Source organism: Protopterus annectens, chromosome 6.part1 (assembly GCF_019279795.1).
Source record: "Protopterus annectens isolate FY-2018-M chromosome 6.part1, PAN1.0, whole genome shotgun sequence".
NCBI lineage: Eukaryota > Metazoa > Chordata > Ceratodontiformes > Protopteridae > Protopterus > Protopterus annectens.
The window spans coordinates 173138470-173154987 of record NC_056738.1 but is presented as its reverse complement, the minus strand read 5'-3'; the positions used below and the strand labels follow the sequence as shown (position 1 = coordinate 173154987).

The following is a 16518-nucleotide window of genomic DNA, read 5'->3' as shown; positions in this document are numbered from 1 at the left end:
GCCCTCCCTGGTGCTGACCTTTCCGGCTTCCATTGTTTTGGTGCTGGCCAAAGCTCATTCTCTGACATTGATAGTTACCTTGAGTTTTGCTGGTTCCCAAGAACCAGAGACCTCCCGGGGTTGGGGTTTCATTGTTGATTTCTGAGACCAGGGTTCAACATCTATTATTTTGGAGCCTTCCATGCCCCTCAGTTCGACATATGTAATCTCAATCCTGGCTTTTACGTCGGGGGTGGCCTCCTTGGTGCAGGGTGGAACCACAGAATCTGTCTCGGTTCCAGGCTCCCTTCCCTCTACAAGGAGACCTGCCTTCCAGGCAATGGAGAGGGTGTTGTCCTTTGTGTGCAGACAGTCTATCCCTTCCCTGTCGGACCAAACATTGTGTTCATCCCCTTGACTGGAGCTTTTGCCAGTCTCTTCCTTGGGACAGAGGGCACAAAAGTCTTAGGACCAGACCTGTCAGGTTATGTCATCTTCGGAAACCTCTGCAGAGTGCTCCACTGAAGAGGTGCATTCTAAGAAAAAGTGCAAGAGGAAGCACTTGGACTCCCCTGTAGAGTCTTTCACAGAAGATACTGATTTTAATGAAGGGGAATGTTCCCCTAAGTCACCCTCTGAAGATGTTCCCTTCGTGGACATCCTAGAAATCTTTTAGCATAGGGATGGCTAAACTTCCATTCAACCTTCCTCAGAGGAATCTGTATACCTAGAGGCTTTTCGTGCCCAACCCTCTACCTCTTGGATTTCTCTACCCACTGGCAATCTTAAGTTGATTGCTCTGCGAGCCTGGAAGATACCCAACACTATTGAACCAATCCCCAAGAGGTCTGATCGCATTCCCTGCCCTAGAGATGAGCAACATTGGGATGAAGGTATTCCTGTTGATGCCATGGTGGTTGTAGCCACCACTGCAAAGGAGCTTGCTGATGAAAGTCCTACTATCCATCTTCCTAACAGAGAGTCTAGGACGATGGATAGATTTGGGAAGCTCGTAAACGCTTCCTTGACCTTTGCTCTCAGGTTCTTGAACTATATGGCACATTTTACCAGGCTTCAAAGGGATCTGATTAAAGAGCTTTCAGATACTCTTTCAGGAGCAGTAGCTGAAAGAGTTATAGACAAGGTTGCTTCTCAGCTCACCACCCTAGAATCATCTGCAATTCATCCATGAGGCTCATTGCTCATGCTGCCAAAGGGACGACAAGAGCAGCGGATTCAGGCGTAGCCATCAGGAGACACATCTGGATGCCCTTATGTAAGTTTGCAGTCTCATTTAAATCTTCTTTTGCAAAGGCTCCATTTGATGATTCATCCCTGTTTGGCCTCAAAGTTAGAGACTCTAACCAGATGTGAGAAAGATGGGAAGACCCTTTCTGCCATGGGCGTATGCTTTTCCACTCCTCAGCAGCCTTATTCTAGGAACCAGAGAAGTGCTAGGCTATGGTTCAAAAAGACCCAAGGATCTTTGCAGGGCTCATATGGCAATGACTTCCCCCGAGACAGAGGGGGGAACAGCAATGGAAGACACCATTCAAGAGGCAGAAATGGTTTGCAGAATCAGTGTTCCAGAGACTTTCTCAGGTAATGCTTACCAGCACTCCTGAGAGGAGACCCATTTGCCTTCCTCTGGAGGTAGTCTGGGGGTGATTATCCCCTGCACTAATCTGCCTGGCTAGAATTAACGATGGACAAATGGGTGCAGAGGATCATTACCAGAGGTTACAATATCCCCCTTTCAGAAGAACCAAAAAGACCAAGAAGAATCCTGGACATTCCATCCACTCACAGGGATGAAGCAGTCTTAGAAATTTAAAAACTGCTCGACAAAAGATTCATCCAGGCAGTCTCACCAGACCAGATAGGATCCAGAATTTACTCAAGATTGTTTTTAGTGCCAAAGAAAACAGGGAACTGGAGACTGATTTTGGATCTCAGTCAGTTGAACAAATCAGTTCAACAAATCAAATTCCAGATAGTCTCAGTTCAGTCTATTCTTCCATTTTTGGAAAAAGCAAAAGCGAAGCACTAGAAGCCAAGAACAAAACCGCAATAACTAGAAACCGTTTAATAAGCGCTTTCGGAAAGCTTAGTATCTTTCCTTCTTCAGACATAAACCATCTTTAAAAAGAGCTCTTTATATAAACTTTTACAAACATCATGTGATCCACTTAATCACGTATACAGATTTAAAACAACACAACACTTTTAAATCAACACTAAAGCACTATAAACTAATAATTAAAACATGAAAACTGAAAACTAGCCCTTACTAAAGCACCATAAATATTTAGCTTAAGTGTAATACACTTAATACATACTTTGTGACCAACTTCTCTTATTTCAGACTTAAAAAATGTATATATAAAATATCAAAACTTTGAAAAGGCATAAAAAATAAATAATAATAATAAATATTACCTTTTCAATACCAAGTGTTTTAAAACACAAAGAATAGATATATACTCATTAAGCCCAGGGAAAAATGTGCAGCAGTTCTTATCTGCCAAAAAAGTTCTTCTTTTTCCAAAAGGATTTGCCATGGTCCTGCTCTAAAATCATCATTAACATGTTTTAAAACTGTAAACTTAAAATTATGATCTGGATTCTCTAAAATGTGACATGCTAAAGCGTTTGTAGAATCGTTCTTAGAAATAGCATAAATATGCTCATAAATGCGTTGCTTTAGCTTACGCTCGGTCTTGCCAATGTAAACGGCTGAACATTTTAAACAATTAGCGACATAAACAACTGATTTAATCTCACAATTAAAACTACCCATAATATTATAAATTCTATTATTGATAGAAACTGTGTTACCCACATTAACAAACCTGCACTGGCGACAAGCCCCACATTTAACCATCCCCAACTTTCTTTTATTAATTTTTGAACTACTAGCTTCTAATAATGTTTTTAAATTGGTACCTCTCCTATGTGTAATTTTAGGTTCTGTACCAAAACGATTATGCAAATATTTATCCTCCAATATCAATGCTCAATTTTTGTGCAAAACATTCCTAATAAATAAATGATCTACACTAAACGTGCATAAGAAACTAGTTCTAAATACAGAAGAATTTACATCTAATACACTAGCAGGCAGGTTATCGAACATTAATGAGTCTCACTCTGGCTGCATAAAATCGGTCTGAAGTGCCCAGTAGCACGCTTATGGGCAACTTCTGACCTAACTTCAGCAATCAGAGTGACAGGATAACCCCTGTTAGTGAACATAATACTCAAATTATTGCATTCTTGGACGAATATAAAGAACCATCTGCCCCATGGGAGTTGGATTTGGTACTGCAGTGTCTTACGTCTCCCCCTTTCGAACCGTCAGCAGCTTGTGACTTAAAAATAAGATTTTCCAGTACAAGAATTTTAATAGCTATCACTTCTGAGAATATTGGAAATACAAGCCTTGTCCTGCAAACACCTTATTTGATATATATCATAGGGACAGGGTCTCCCTACGGACATATCCTTCCTTTTTACCAAAGGTTGTTTCTGAGTCAGACATCAGTCTTTCTGTAGGGAGTATTATTTATGGTTGGGGACCGGATCACATTTATAATGGTGGTGTATCAAGGGGACCTAAAAGGGAAAATGTATCAAAATAGAGTAGGTTTCTCTGTACGTATATGAGAAAATTTGTATGGAAGGTGTGAATTCAATAGATGGATTTCTTACAGAATTTATGACTTTCCAGGATATGATAATTGGGACAGACTGTATAGAAATTATATTTCACAGGAGCATATGCATTTAATTAAAAGCTTTGATACGCATCCCCATCCAGTAACTATTCCAGATCTAGCCAAACAAAAAATAAGGTAAAGATGCAGGGTAGTGATATAAAAACAAAACACTGACATTTTCCTACTTGTCTGTTAAAAAGATGTATTTTAAGGAATGGGTAGTGGGATATGATCTAAAATTTGTTAGGAAGACAGAAATTACTTTAGAAGGGATAGCTAGTGAGTGGGTAAAATGAAAATGAAATTTAAAAAAAAACATGATAGAAGTAAGAGAAAGAGAACGGGCTATGGGAAAGAGGTAATAATTATGCACAGAAGCTGACAAAGGTTAAAGTGTTGCAGGATAAGGGGATTCATAGAGAAAAAGAAGAGCAACAACTACAGAGTGATAAAAGGGAAAATAGGGGAGCATTTCAGTAATATGGATAAGGTTAGAAAGGTTGTGCTAAACAACCATTTGATAACTGTAGAGCTCAACTTTCAGCAGAATAACTTAGGCAACATAATGTAGAAAGATGGATAACCAAACTTAGGAAGCCCATGACAAAAAAAATAACCATAGATTCTATAGAGGTATATGTTTCATAAATGTTATGAAAATTTGAATAAATCAGAAGAGTTGGCAGACCAGAAAAAAGACAGACGGAAACATTTATGGTTAAAGTACAGGCGGATGAGGCTCAGCAGTTAATAGCCAAGATGAGAAGAGATGAAATAATAACAGTGATGTATAATCAATCAACAGGGAAGAAGTGTACATGAGAATATGTTGTTCCTATGGAAATATGAATTTAGGAGAGTGGACAGTGTTAAAGATCTGGAATATTTTGTATAACAATATATTAAAAGGGGTGAAGAGAAAATGCTGGCATTTTGGAAGAAAGCTGTGATGGCTGTATTACTGAAAGAGGGTAATGCATCTGGCTTCATATAGACCCATTTCAGTTTTTAAATCATAATTGTAAAGTGTTTCTTTATACTAGCTAAGAGAATGTCAAGGGTGTTATGGATTAGCAAGGTTTTCTGGACGGCAAGCAATTATTTGACAACATTAAAAGAACAATAATGATCCAGAAGGAAGCAGAGAGTATAAGAAAACACCACTTATTGCAGGTGGGTGTTGGTGAACAAACACATTTGATAGTGCGCTGGGCGATGGATATATGAAAAGTTGAAGGTAACAACTGAGGTGGAATGGTTCCTGTTTGACAAGCTGTGTTTAAATACAGGAACCAGGCAGAGATGCTTTTTTTCCCCACTTTTTGCTTTATATTTAGAAATGTTAACAGAAAGAAAGGAAGGAATTCACAAATTCAAAGATATAACTGGTATTGTTCATTTAACCCATAAATAATCCACAAACATTTCAGTTCATGAATTAAACCTGCAGTGAGTGTTTAGTGCCGATAGTTTAGAGAGAAATTTGTGTATTTTTTAGCTTGTAAACTAAACTGTATCTGTCTGTGATATATTTTACTAGACAGTGAAGAGCCCCCTTCCGTGTGCAAAGTGACACTTGGTGAAATTGGACAAGACTCTGAAGCAGGTTGGCATACACAGTTAATTCAACTGCAGAGGGCATTTTATAGTGCGAGAGAAGACCCAAAGAAGTGGCTTAAGTAAGGACCTTCGGGACATAGTGCAGGAAAATTTCAGTGGTTTGTGCTGTTTACTGACAGAGTGAGAGCAGAAAACTCTGTCCACATTATTGTACGAATACTGAGGAATCTTGGGAATACTTTTTCTTATCTTGTTCCCTTTCTACTTGACCCAATTTGATACCTCTAAAATTGTATTATTGGTATTCTCCTGCGTGTCTGTAAGGAACGGTAACCTGCAACTGATCATTTGGCTGGTTTCTGTTTCTGTCTGGTACTTCTAGTTCACTGCTGATTTCCTATCTACTTTTTCCCATTTCATTCAGGACTGGTCCTGCTACTTATATTTCACTCCAGACTCTCTTGTCTGCTTTTTCCCCATTTCATTCGAGACCAGACCTATTCTGTTTCCTTTCACACTCCCTTACTAATAATTGTGACGCTGTCCTCATTTGTCTCTTGCTGATACGGTCTTTCCCATCTTTATTGTTAATGCGCTGTCATTTTTAGTTGGCTTTTAACACTGCTACTGCTATTGTACCTTAGTCTGTTAAGCCATTTTACTTAACCTTTTGCTGATCCTGACTGATTGTTTCCACCAGGCCGCTGCTAACATTTTGGGGGCCCCCAGCAAATGTCAAATTGGGGGCCCCTAGGCACTTCCAATCTAAATATCACTCTGTCACTGCCTGCCAGTCCTGCTGTCCATCCTTTTAATTCATGCTGTAAATTTTTAGGAGTAGTACACAGGCTGATCTGTAGCTACAATTCTCGTGCATTACAACAGGCCTATATACTGCACTGTGTTGGCCCATTTCACAAAGGAACATTCACAGTTTTTGGTATTTAGATGCAACAGTGATGCATTACAACAACTCTATGTGCAGGGCTGGACTTGGGTGAAATGGAGCCCTAGCCACTGCCTACTGTTTCAACTCCCCCTCCCAAACATACACACACATCCTGCAGTGCTCACCTCTGCTTCTCCCCATCTTGGGCTTCCCCACACCATGTACATTACTTTTTTTCTTCTGTTTCTCACATTTTACCTTTTCTTCAGCTTTTTCAGGAAGCCATAACTTTATGTATGCTCTGAAATGCTTTTCAAGTTTTTTTTTTTTTTTTTTTTACACAACCTTTTCATCCAGTGATGGCTTGAGCAAAAATTATGATTAAGAGAAGACATTCAGTGTTGCTGTTCAGCTTTAGTTTTTCTTGTATCTTTTCACCACCCCTTTCCCCACCAAGACAGCACAGTAATAACCATCTACGAAAAAACTCAATTAAGCTGTTGTCCCCATAAACCATAGGGGTTATATATGCTCTGGGATGCATTTTAGAGCATGTCCCAACCTTGTAATCAGACAGTGGCCTAAGCAGAAATCATGAGTAAGAAAAACAGTTTGTCTTTATTTTTTTCTTTCAGTAAAAGACATAAGTTTTGCCCAAAGATTGCTGTTCAAAGTTAACAAAATAATAGCTCACAATAAACTAACAAGCCAGTTGTGAGGATACACCGATTCTGCCTCTCTAATCCCCCCAAAAGACAGTCACTGCCTATGCATCCCTCTGGTGTTAAATTGAGATGAAAGCAGAGGTTCAAATGTCCACAGTCATGAATTTCAGGTGACTTCTGAAATACATATAATTAGCGTGCCTCCTCACGCCTCAGCCCTAACCCCCAAAAGCAGCCACCTGTATCTGCTCTTGATGTGTGATTGTGAGGAAAGTGAAATAAAAATGATTGCAGTAATATTTTCTACTTTGCTGCTACTAGGCAGTACATTGCCCGTACAGAAGCTAAAGTAACTTTTGTACATCTCTGATGTCCGTGAGAAAAGTAAAGGAAATGTTGACCACACAGTCTTCATCCCCTACATAACCTGCAGCAACTTTCTTCATGCACACACATCTGAGTAAGGCTGGTTTTAGAATGGTTATGGTTGAAAGCAGAGGCTATTTTCAGTTTTCAGTTAACAGTGCCCTGTCACAGCCCAGTTCAGATTGGAGTGTAATCAGAAAATTGAAGTATTTGTTTTCTCCTCATTTTTCCCCCAATCAGAAAGCTTTTGTGGGTCTCCCTCACAGTCAAGGGTGATTAAGGGAGACACCCGTATCCATTTATACATTCTGGGGAGTGGGGAGCCACCAGACGCATAGAAGATCCAAATGTCAATGTTCTGTGATATATTTTATGCTTTACTTTTGAAATATAATTATTTGGCTTTTTTTTTCTGATACCCAGAAAATAATATGTATATCGGCATTATTGGAAGTGTGCACTGATAAAAATCAATGATATTTATTACACACACACACACACACACACACACACACACTAATACTTGTTTTGTACTTATTTCAGCAAATAGCAATACATGTGGGCACCACTAGTACTGCTACACCAGATCAGTGACTGCAGTTTAGCAGATGTTCATCGTGTTTCACTGTTGCAGTCATTACAATTGGGTTATCCTGCTGGCAGGCTACCTGCAGTTGGCCTGAATTCCAAAGTCTAGGTCCGGCGTCAGTTGCTGTCGCCTCCTCCCTGACGTCAGTGTGCCAGGGGTATAAAAGATGCAGCCGACGCCATTTTCTTCAGTCTTTCTTGCCATGTGGTGCCCAAAGTAAAAGCAGTTCACAAGTAACGGTCGGCCGACTCCTGAGATTTTCGTGTTAGAATTTCAGATCTGAAGTCTTCATTAAAAGCTAAGTACCCCGTTGGGGAAACTTTTTTCTTGCTCCAGACCGATGTCAGAAAAAGTTAATAATTGTATTTCTTATGGGAAGCAAGTACCTCATAAGGACTTCCATTCTTACTGTATTCCTTGCCTAGGCCCTGATCACGACGTTGCTAATTGTCGGTTTTGTGCTAGATTTAACCAACGCATTATTAAGCGTCTGTACGATTTTGCATTTTCACTATTTTGGCAGAAGATTTAATTACAAGATGTCACTTCAAAAGAAACGCAAAGAAAAAGGAAAGGACAGGCATCCGAGGTCCAAAACTGACGACGAGGCTTCTTCTAAGCTTGTCGCCGGTTCACCGGTTGTCAGTGAGGCACTTTCGCAGCCCCTGACGCCTGCTACTTTAGAGCCGCAGGCCGCTTCCGACTCCCACGTTGAGCAGACTTGGCCGCTGGAAACTCAAGGTATTGGAACCTCGGAAACTATTCCCTCAGATGGGTCCGGAACCGCTGAGCAAGCATCGGCTTCTGAGGGTGTTTTCAGGCCTACACAGTTGTATGTTAAAACGACTTCAGCTTCAAAGGCAAAGATTAAACCATCTCTAAAGACAAAGAAGTACAACAGCTCCTTGGACAGGCCTCCATGCCTAAAAAACAGATGCTCAAAATGGCCGAAGACCTAATTACTTTGATCAGGGGTTCCCATCCCCCTCCTGATAAGAGGCCTAGGCAAGAGACAGAATTTGACTCTTCAGATCAGGTTTCCATTTCTTTCGATTCCTCTTCTGATCAGGAATACTCTCTTCCTCCCTATGAGGATTCTGATGTTGAAGAATCTATTCCTTCAGCCTCTCCTCCTGTGGATTATTCTTTTGGGGAAACTGCATACCATGAAGGAGCATTTCCACTGGGAGAGCCAAGATTATTCCGAATCTAAGAAAAGGCTCAGAGACTTCCTTTTACTACCTCAGCACAGGCCCCTTGCTATTCCACCTGTGCTATACATTGTAGATGATGTATTTTCAGAGTCTGACTCCTGACTCTTTACCTCCAGCTCCTGTTAAGCCAGACAGATACTACAGGGTTCCTGATTCACATAAATTTCTTTTTAAGAACTCTGCTGCTGACCCAGAAACTCTCTCTCAAGGTCCCAAAGGGGTCAAGGCTTCCACTGCAAAAAAACCTACCCCCTCTGACAGGGATTCTAGGGCACTGGACAGATGGGGAAAAAATATTTACACTTCTGCTGCCTTGGCTATAAGGGCTTTAAATTGTCAGTTTCATATGCTTAAATATCAGCAATATATATTATGTCACTACTTAAACAGAAAATGTTGATAAATTCTGAATGTGCAGAAAACAAAGAAATGCAGGATTTATTGCATGCAGCTGAACAAGTGGGAAAGCATACTTTGCAATGTGGTTTTGATTCTCTGGAGGCTTCCTGCAAGGGTCGTTGTTAGGGTTCTGTCATTAGGAGGCATGCTTGGTTAAAGGAACAGAATCTGCCTGATCATGTTAAAGCAAAATTATTAGATGCTCCATTACAGCATGATACCTTGTTTGGTGTTAAAGCAGAAGAGGTGTTGAAGAAAATGGAGGACAAAGCTAAATCTATGCAAACAGTCAAGGATTTCTTACAGGTACAGCCTCCAAGATTTAGCAGGCACTGGCCTACAAAGAATTGATCCTTTCCAGTGTCAGACAGGCCACAAAGAGGCAGATACAGATGCCCTAGAGGCAGATCCCAGCCCCAAGGCTCATACAGGTCTAAACAATGGGGTGCTTCTACCTCCAAAAGCGGAGAAGACAAATCACAACCACACAGAAAACAATCCCAATGACTTCCCCCTGCCTGCGCCAAGCACTTGCCTTCTGGCAGCACCTTTAGGGGGAAAACTAGCACTTTTTTCTCAAAATTGGCACGTAATAACCCCGGACAAATGGGTCTTGGATTTAGTGTCACAAGGCTACAGGTTTCACTTTCACTCCCTGCCAAGGGCAAACGGTTTGCCAGACCTGCCAAAAAATCAATGGGCAGAGGCACAAAAGCAAGTGTCATCCCTCATGGACATGAGGGCCATTCAGCAAGTACCACAGCAAGAGCAGGGACAATGATTTTACTCATGACTGTTCTTGGTGCCCAGAAAGGACAAAGCCTGGAGACCATTACTGGACCTGTCTATTCTAAACACATACCTGGATATTCCAAGATTCAAAATGTTGACTCTGCAGCAGCTTCTGCCCATGCTGGGCAAGAAGGCTTGGCTTGTGACTTTAGACCTAAAAGAGGCATAACTGCATGTCCCAATCAGACACTCATGCAGAAGGTACCTCAGATCCGTAGCTGGCTCAATGCACTACCAATTCTCTGCACTGCCCTTTGGCTTATCTACTGCGCCCAGGGTCTTCACAAAATGCCTGGCTCCAGTAATTGCATTTTGCAGACAAAGAGGAATACAAATATATCCTTACTTGGACTGCCTTATTCAAGCAGAGAACAAGGGCATTCTACTACAGCATCTGGCGTTTGTAAAAAGATTACTAACATGCCTAGGGTACACAGTAAACGAAAATAAATCAAAACTAGTACCCTCTCAAGAGATAATATTCCTGGGTGCAAGCTTAAATACAACTGCCCAGATGGCTTATCTCACGCCAGACAAACAAAGGCAACTGACTACTTATTTCAGAATGTTGGCAACAAAGACCCAGTTATCTGCAAGAAAAATTCTGCAGGCTTTGGGCTTCATGGCATCCTGCCTTCTGCTAATTCCATATGTAAGACTGCATATGAGGAAACTTCAATGGTATCTAAAAAGTGTTTGGACTCAACATTGCCACAGCCTGGAAACAATAATTACCCTCATTCCCTGCCTGCAACAGGAGTTTTGATGGTGGGCAAAGGCCTGTCATCACAACAAGGGACAGCCATTCGCTTTACCCACAGCCAGGCAGATATTAACAGATGCATCAGATTATGCCTGGGGGGGCCCACATGGCAGGAAGATGTATTCAGGGCACATGGTCCGCAAGCCAAATGCATCAGCATATCAACCAAAAAGAGATGCTAGCTGTTCAGAATGCCCTGACAGCCTTCAAGGATCTACTTTATCTGGGACAACTACTGATAAAGACTGACAATACTACAGTCATGTGGTACATAAACAAGCAGGGAGGCACTCATTCCTACCCCCTTTGCAGACTAGCCATGAATTTGTGGGACACAGCATTGACTTACCAAGTACATCTGCAGGCACAATTCCTGCCAGGAAAGATAAATACTCTGGCAGACGAACTAAGCAGAAACCTCATGGATTCCCACAAGTGGAAATTGGATCCACAAGTCAGCATGATAACAAGGAATTGGGGATGCCCGGACATAGATCCGTTTGCCTCCCCTCACAACTGCCAACTGAAGAGATTCTGCACAAAGACTTATCACAAGCAAGCATGGAAAGTGGATGCTCTATCTTTCAGCTGGAAAAACTTAACAGTCTATGCCTTTCCTCCACTGCCTCTCCGCCCCAAGGTCCTCCTAAAAGTCAGACAAGAGTAGCCTAAAATGATACGGATTGCCCCAGACTGGCCCCGCCAGCACTGGTACCCAATCCTAAGGAACTTGTCTCAATACCCAGCCTGGACATTACCTCAGCTTCCTCACTTACTCTCCCAGTACAACAATCACATCCTGCACAGCCAACTCAAGACCTTAAATCTGGCAGCATGGTGGATAATGTAGTCATTCAAAACACACCTCTCTCTAAAGCAGTGATGGATGTTATTTTGGAGGCCAGGAGGCCTTGTACCAGAAAATCTTATGCTGAAAAATTGAAGAAATTCTGTGCTTGGAACCAGGCACAAGGTATTGACACGACTGTACCAAATATTCCTCAGATTTTGCAATATTTAACTGAGATGCTGGACAAAGGCCTATCATTTTCATCAATTAAGATGCATGCCTCTGCCATTTCAGCTCATTCATTACAATACAGAGCCACCTATTTTTTCTCATCCTTTATTAAGGCAGTATCTCAGAGGAGCCAAAAACTTAAGGCCTCCAAGGAAGATCACCAATTCCAGCATGGGACCTCAATTATGTCTTTGAAAAACTCACCCTGCCTCCTTTTGAGCCAGCCTCTTCAGCTGATATAAATTTTTTATCATGGAAAACAGCTCTGCTCCTAGCAATAACCTCTGCAAGACGAGTCTCAGAGCTACAGGTACTCATGGCTGTGGAACCTTTTATCATTTTCCATCCAGATAGGGTTTCTCTGAGGACAAACCCGACATTTATGCCTAAGGTAGTGTCCAGTGTGGCCCTTAACCAAACTATTAATTTGCCTACTTTTTACCCAAATCCACAGAATAAGGGTGAGAGACTTCTACATTCTTTGGACATACACAGACAGCTGCGCTTCTACTTGGACAGAACAAAAGCTTTCAGGAAGACTGAGCAATTACTAGTGGCATATGCTGCAGGATCTCAAGGAAAGGCTATCTCAAAGCAGGCTGTTTCAAAGTTGATAGGCCACTGCATTCGTTTCTGCTATTCACAACATCGCAAATCAGTGCCTAAGGGCATTAGGCCACATTCAACCAGAGCAGCAGCCACTTCAGCAGCCTTCCTCAGAGGAGTACCAACCAAAGACATTTTAGAGGCTGCAACCTGGAGTTCAGTGCACACTTTTACAAAGCACTATCACTTACCATTCTACTCTAAATCCAGGGCAGGCTTTGCCACTGCAGTTCTGCAGGGCCTCATAGCCGCTCCTAATCCTGTTTAGCTCCAGCCTCCCAACCTTAGCTTTGGGATTCAACCCAATTGTAATGACTGCAACAGTGAAACACGATGAACATAGTACAGTTGTGTACTTACCATAAATGTAGATGGTCGAGTGTATTCACTGTTGCAGTCCAGGTTACCCTTCCACCATCCCCCTTCTCTTTGCTGGAACTTATCTGTACTTCTCTATTGTGTACAACCTATGTGGTGTATTTACTTGTAGATGAAAGAAAAGTTTACCTTGGTACATGCTTGCTTTATTGACATATTTTTAGCCTTCCCTTTTGGGGGCACCTGACATCTGGGGCAAGAAAAACTGAAGAAAATTGCATCTGCTGCATCTTTTATACCCCTGGCGCACTGACGTCAGGGAGGAGGCGACAGCAACTTAGACTTTGGAATTCAGGCCGACTGCGGGTAGCCTGCCAGCAGGATAACCCAATTGTAATGACTGCAACAGTGAGTACACTCTAACATCTACATTTATGGTAAGTACACAGCTGTACTTTGTCAAACAGCAGGGGTAAGTCACTTTTATTTACCTCAACAAGGAGTAAATGAATACCTGTCGCTGTCTCTGATTTCACAGATATTCCCTGATTTTGCCTCATAATTTTGTTCTGTCCATCATTTTAAAAAAAAAAAATTATTTGCTGGTAAATTATTCAGAATTACAGTCAATACATCCAGACATCAGAGTTTTATATGTGTTGATATCCAAAAAATGCATGTTGATGCAAAATGTGTTCTATTAACTTTTTAAGCAAATTAGAGTACTATTTAAATGTGTTCCTCATTTTGAGCCTTTATTCTGATATTTTTGGCACTGAGCAGAATTCTTCAGGAGAGATATTGAGATTTATAGAGTCTGGTTTATCAGTATTTATAAAACTCCTTGAAAGAGAAACCATCCATATAGATCAGAAGCATCATCTCCTCTTAAAATCCAGGGTGTGCACTGAGATTAGATACACTGGGCTGCTGATTTCTCTAGCGCTTATCTTGCTCGTGTTCATTACCAGCGTTATCTTAAAAGGATAATATCACAGCCCTTTTCAGGTTAAAGAGTGTAATAGAAGATTTAATACATTTTTCTCCTAATTTTTCCAAAGCCAACAGCAGCTCTTGTGAGGCCCTCCTCAGTCAAGGATGATTAAGGGCCCCCTCTGCAGCCATGGGTATTGCAGGTACTTTAAACTTTGGTTATGTTGTTAGTTTTATTGGTGAGAATGTCCACCAGCAGAGTTTAACTGAGCCAGGGGCATTATGTCAGTTGTGAAATATTTAATGAAATTTTGAAGCCTGTTATTTGACCAAACACTGTTACTATAACTAAAGATTTTTGAATTTAGGAGGAGATATAAACGGTTAATCTGAAGTAGGGACTTCATTTGTCAGCAACCTGTGGGTCTTGGATCCGATATCGGATCCGAGCCGGCAGCTTGTTTCAAGCTAATGGATCCGAGCTCCTAGCTCCTCCCCTCACCCATAATCCCCTGCCAACCCTCCATGACCTCAGATCTAGTTTGCCGCGCTTGTGGATAGCTGGATTCCATTGAGCTCAAGAAAAAAATCGTCAGTTAAGTGTGTTTTTCTGTCAAATTCTCTACCTGATTTTAAAAAATAAAGTGTGTAAGAGTTAGGTTCCCTGTAGTATAAACAATTTTCTTTTACTTAGTTTTTTCCCTCCCTTCGCTGGTCGTTAGTGAGTGTGTGTGTGTTGTATTTTTGGGGCCTGTGTGTTTGTGTAGCACTACCTTTTTTTCTTTTAAGTATGGCTGAGGCCCCAAAAGCCATTTTTTCTAAATGTACCGAGTGTGGCCATAAGCTCTCCCCGGCTGATGGCCACACTCTGTGCGTTTGGTGCCTTGGGTTTGAACACCTCACCTCAGGCTGTACCATTTGTGCAGCGTTCAACCCCAGGACACTGAAAGAGCAGAGGTCGAAGCTGGTCCTGGTGGAACGTTTGCCCCCGGACTCTGCTCCGGCCTCCGCTGCTCCTGTGGCACTACCACAGGCTGTGGTTGTTGCCACTCCTGCCCCCCTTCCTTCAGCCGGGACTCAAACTCGCGAGTGAAATGTTAAAGGATCCTACAGCTGCGGGTTTCCAAGAAAAAATGAACACGCAGCTGGCTACCCTTAATTCCATATCCAACTCCTCCATGCGCCTCCTCTCTTATGCGGCCGATGGAGCGAGCAGAGCCGCAGGGACAGGTGTAGCCTTACGTAGGCACGCCTGGATGCGGCTATGCAATTTTGCGGACCCTTTCAAGACGTCTTTCACGAACTCCCCCTTTGATGGATCATCTCTCTTTGGTCCTCAAGTGAAAGAAACCCTGACTAGGTGCGAGACTGATGGCAAGACCCTTTCTGCCGTCGAGTCCGTTTTCGACTCCTTCTAGGCCTTACCCCAAAGGCCAGAAGGGTGGGAAGATGTGGTTCCGTAAACAATCTCAAGGGACTTCCGGACGACAGAGTCGTTTTCCTACCAAAGGCAGAGGTGGGAATAACAATGGTAGACGTCGCCCTAGGGGCAGGGGGGGTCCGCAGAACCAGGGCAATCGGGAAGCCTTTCCTGACAAGCCCTTTCAGCATCCCTGAGGTGTTGCCCGACTGCCCATCTTCGGAGGCAGTTGGGGGAAGATTGTCACTGTACCCAGAAGCCTGGCTATCCCTGACTCAAGACAAATGGGTACAGTCCATCATTTCCGAAGGCTATTCCATCCCCTTTCTTCGTTTTCCAAATCAGTCAAAAAAATCCCTTCCAGATGTTCCACCCGCTCAAAGTGATATAGCAGCTTTGGAAATTTCAAAGCTGCTTGCAAAAAGAGCAATTCAGTCAGTGCCAGCAGACCAACAAGGATCCGGAATCTACTCAAGGTTCTTTTTAGTTCCAAAGAAAACAGGGGACTGGAGACCGATTTTGGATCTCAGTGTCTTGAACAAATCAGTCAAGAAAACAAGATTTCGGATGGTCACGCTGCAATCCATTCTTCCCCTTTTGGGCAAAGGAAACTGGATGTGCTCTATAGACCTTCGGGATGCGTACTATCACATAAAAATGAACAGACGCTCCAGAAGATTCCTCCGCTTCAGGCTGGGAACCAGTCATTTTCAGTTCAGGGCCCTGCCCTTTGGTCTCACCACTGCCCCCCGGGTGTTTACCAAATGCATGGCAGTGGTAGCTTCTCACCTGAGACGACAAGGATTCCAGGTGTTTCCGTATTTGGACGACTGGCTTCTCACAGCTCCCACCAAGCATCTCCTTCTGATGGCCAGAGATTATACTTTTCGCGTTTGTCAAAAACTGGGTATTTCAATAAATTGCGAAAAGTCTGTGTTGTCGCCTTGTCATACTATTACCTACATAGGCGCAAATTTAGATACTATAAACATGTCTGCAAGGCTAACGAACCAAAGGATATCAGACATTCACAAATTGGTGTCACTTCTTCTCAACAACAACAGAGTCAAAGCCAGGTTAGTTCTAAAGGTGTTGGGAATCATGGCAGCGGCCATACCTCTCCTTCCATTGGCCAGATACCACATGCGGATCCTTCAGTGGATGCTTTTTACTCAATGGTCATACCAGGAACTTCCAATGTCTCACACCATTATGATCACGCAAGTGTGCAAAAAGCATCTCATGTGGTGGATGTCTTCCCCCCAGCTCCTGTCGGGAAGACCAT

General features: G+C 42.4%; 1 protein-coding gene across 1 annotated transcript in view; it reads left to right on the top strand.

Annotated features, from left to right (window-relative positions):
- TTC21B (tetratricopeptide repeat domain 21B) overlaps positions 1-16518 on the top strand; it is a 3240027-nt gene that overhangs the window by 1020381 nt on the left and 2203128 nt on the right. The gene's annotated exons all lie outside the window — the stretch shown is intronic.